The sequence below is a fragment of the Miniopterus natalensis genome, chromosome X (assembly GCF_054644295.1).
Source record: "Miniopterus natalensis isolate mMinNat1 chromosome X, mMinNat1.hap1, whole genome shotgun sequence".
Lineage (NCBI taxonomy): Eukaryota > Metazoa > Chordata > Mammalia > Chiroptera > Miniopteridae > Miniopterus > Miniopterus natalensis.
In genome coordinates this window covers 82637400-82641802 of record NC_142103.1, presented here as the reverse complement: position 1 = coordinate 82641802, position 4403 = coordinate 82637400, and positions in this window count along the sequence as shown.

Sequence of the window (4403 nt, the reverse complement as noted above, 5' to 3'; positions counted from 1 at the left end):
AATCCCAGGAAAAAACAGTGCATCTCTGTCCTTTCTATTGAAAGCAATTCTGCAGCTGCCACAAGATGTAGACAGCACTGTCTTTTCTTGGTGTTTAATAATATTAATGTCCCCAGTGAAGAACAAACACAAATTCTACCATGGGTCAAAAACTGTTTGTGCGCTAATTTGAGAACATTACTTAATGTTTTCCTTAATTAGAATTAATTATAAGACCCTAGTGAAGAAATAAGTCCATATGTGAGAGTCTAAGGCCTTACACTGTGAAGTTAAGTTTGCCCCATCAGAAGTACCTCTGGCAACCTATAGAATATGTGTATCTAAATATCTGTGTTCTTTGAGAGCATGAATCCTCCAACAGTACTGAGAGCAGCACAGATAAAATTGGCTTATTGGTAAACAAAAAGGAGAAACATGATACTGGGTCTGAGGTGTATAGAGGAGAGTTATAATTTTTTCGGCCAACCAGCTACTAATGGTTATAGGATCTTGAGCCCCAGTTCCTTCATCTGTAAATTAAAGGGGTTGGACTAGAGTCCCAAGATTCTGTATTGAAATTGCCAACTGTGAGACACCACAATTGAGACAAAAGGCAAGCTTTTTGAAAAAAAGGAGCAGTCCCAAAGAAATTATTGTGATTAGATGTTCAACTTTGTTTAGGGATAGCAATGTATCTATCTACAGAAACTGATTTTTAAGGAACAACAAAACCATTCATGAGCTAAGTCAGATGCATAGTTCCTTTGAAAACAATGGATTAGAAACTCATGGCTGCATATTAGTTTGGATGAATCAAACTATATCCTGCCAAATTATATGTGCACGTAGACACAAACCAAGTTCTGAGGACTAGAAGTGTTCTGTGATCTCTAAGTGTGGGTGCAATGGAGAAAAAGGGAGATCTATGGCTTAGAAAGCTTTGGAACTGCTGAATCAGAGTTTTCAGGTTTCTTCACAATAGGATCCTCTGAGCATATCATGCCAACAGCCTTTGCAACTTTCCTGGGATATACAGTTTGCAGTGTCTGATGTTATTTGATTTTGGAACCCCTTTTTATTGGCATGCCAACAATTCATGGAATACCAGTGTTCTGCAGAATTAGTTAGAAAAATCATATGCTATGCAAGTTAGAATAGTTTATTTCAATATTTTAGCTGAAATTCCATGCAAAACAAGCTTAGAAGAAAAAATAAACAAAAAATATAAGAAAATGTGGACTTTGATAAATTTCCCTAGTGATAGAATTCAAGTCAGTATATGAAAGAATTTGCCATTAAGAATCAGAAAAATGATTAAATTAGATTAAGTACAATAACATGCTTTCTTATAAGTGGCAAGTGCAATACCAACGATAGGTTAAATAAATTTGATTTCTTAAAAGAGGTACCATTCTATTGTTCTCTTAGAAGATTTTCAAGTTATATGATTTTGGTGGATATGGAAAGTAGATGATTGATAGTAATTTTATTTTTCCACTTTAGTAGCTAGTAAATAAAAATCTAGTAACCTAAACAAGGAATCTTATTGTTTTGTGTGTGCTAAGAAAACAGTAGTGGGTAAATTTCTCAGTGTTATGAAGGGAATTGTGGGTGTGATGTTCTTGTTATTATTAACATGAGTTGGGTATGATATATTAAAAAAAAAAATCTGTTCTATTAATGACCATTAAATAAAGCTTCTAGAGAATAAAGATGACCTCTGGAATATAGTTAACAAGACAATAAAGGTGTAAGAATCAAAAGTTCCCAGAATAAGCATATTTCTTATGTGGGTGGTAAATTATTTTTTCCCGAAGTCATGAGGTACGTATGTCCATCAACAGAACAGATGCCTTAGGAAGAAATCTTAAGGTGATTAAAACATTTCATTCTGACCATAAAGAGTTATTGTACTTATTTGTTAGAAATACTATGCAAAACTCAATTTATTATTTTTTTATTTTGGTAAACAATACTGTCTTTGTTCCTCTTCTTCACTTTCCCATTTTACTCAGGACTCATTATCAGTGATCTCAAAAGATGGCAGAAAGGAGAAAAAATAAATTTTAAAATATGGAATAATTTATCAGAAGGAGTACTTCCTGAATGCCCTGTAATTTTGCTCTCAAGTAGGAATTTTAAAACTTCAGTGAGTAAATCTCTGTCTCCTGGGAAAAGGAGGTTTCCCTTCCCTGGTTGGTCAGAGTTCCTGTCTGCCTTACACCAGACTATTCCTCATCGTAACTGCGACTGTTATGCTTCTAGTTGAAAAGACACTGAATTTATGCTGTAGTGCATGTGCAAATGGGACAATGGACTATAAAGTTTGATTGATTGGATTTGCAGGAAGCCTTCTGAATGCCACATGAGGCTTGTGGCTGGTGTTCCCCAGTCCCTGCAGCAAGCTGCAGCAGTGGAGATGGGATGGCCATATTGGGCAGGCTGCACTTCTCAACCTCATTCAGCTTAGTTGTGGTGACATAGGCCACAGGCATCTCAAGCTGTACACTAACTGTATATGACAAACACCTTTCCCACCAGCTTTTGCTTCCCAGCAGCAGAATCTTAACTAGAAATGGTGGGAAAATCACCCTTCTACTCCAGACAGACCACAGAGGTGAGGCCTGACTTGTATTTCATATTATAATGAAAAGATGGATACATGCCAGCAAGATATTAAAACCATAAATACTATAAAAGATGAATTTGCAAACACTGTTTTCTCAGAGAAATATTTTCTTATGCCTCAGACTAGGTGAGAACCCTCTGTTATATAATGCCCCAGATTTGTCCTTTGTGGCACTCACTGGTGTTGTCATGAATTAATCCATTATTTTAGGAATTACCTGTTTCTTACTGGTCCTCTAATATTGAATTTTAATTCCCTAAGTATACAGACCTTTCTGTCTTTCTCCTCAGCACCCAGTGCAAAATTTTACCATAGCTCTGCCCTGTCCTACCCTACCCTACCTTTCCCTCCCCTCCCTTTCTATTCATGAAAAACTTAGTCCTAAAGCCATTAAGTGGGGCAGAACAAGATAGATGTTCATGGTGGAAAGGAGAGGGGAGAATGAAGCCCTAGATCTGGATATCAGAGTCTCAGCAAGGTGAGGAGGGGATCCATGTCCTTATACAACCGAATAATGGACTCATTTAATATGTATCCCACACCAAGAAACTCTTGGCCTACTCAGCCATTTTGGGAAGGGGAGAGAAGGCCATCAAATTATGAGTGCAATTAGACAAAACATCTGTTAGATTGAATTTTTTCATTGTTTCAACCAGTTCTTGTGGCATTGTAGAAACAGATTACTAGTTAATTTAGTTCGATGGTCAGTGGTGTCTGTGCTAATTGAATTTTTGACTGGATGTTTGGGAGTCATAAAAAGATATGTATATTTGTGTGTGTGTGTGTGTGTGTGTGTGTGTGTGTGTGTGTGTGCGCGTGCGCGCGTGCACGCGTGCGCGCCATGGTAGAAAGACTACAGCCTTTGAAATCAGACAGATTCTTCTGTAAGCCTCAGTTTCCTCATTCATAAAATAGTATTGATGATAAATTTGCTTGTGGAGTTCTAGTGATTATATAAAATAAGCTGTCTATATTTATTCATTATAGACTCTTAACATAAGATGCTCAAAAGGTGCATATATTCTTTCTGATTGGTGTTTTGGGATTCTTAGGATATATTTCTAGAAGTGGGATCACTGGGTCAAATGGCAGCTCCATTTTTAACTTTTTGAGGAACCTCCATACAGTTTCCCATTGTAGCTTCACCAGTCTGCATTCCCACCAACAGTGTACTAGGGTTTCCCTTTTCTCCACATCCTCACCATCACATGTCGTTTGTTGATTTGTTGGTGGTAGCCATTCTGACAGGTGTGAAGTGATATCTTATTGTGGTTTTAATTTGCATCTCTGATGATTAGCGATGTTGAGCATTTTTGCATATGTCTCTTGGCCATCTGTATGTCCTCTTTGGAGAAGTGTCTATTCAGGTCCTTTGCCCATTTTTTAATTGGATTGTTTGCCTTCCTCTTATTGAGTTGTATAGTTCTTTGTACATTTTGGAAATTAGCCCCTTATCAGATGTATCCTTGTCAAATATGTTCTCCCATACCATGGGGTCCCTTTGCATTTTGATGAAGTTTTCTTTCACTGTGCAGAAGTTTTTTAGTTTGATGTAGTCTCATTTGTTTATTTTTGCCTTTGTTTCTCTTGCCCTAAGAGATGTACTGATGAAAATTTTGCTATGTGAGATGTCTGTGATTTTACTGCCTATGTTTTCTTCCAGGATTTTTATGGTTTCATGACTTACATTTAAGTCTTTTTTTCCATTTTGAATTTATTCTTGTGTATGGAGTAAGTTTAGATGAGTGGATAAAGAAACTGTGGGACATTTACACCATGGAATACTATGCAGTTG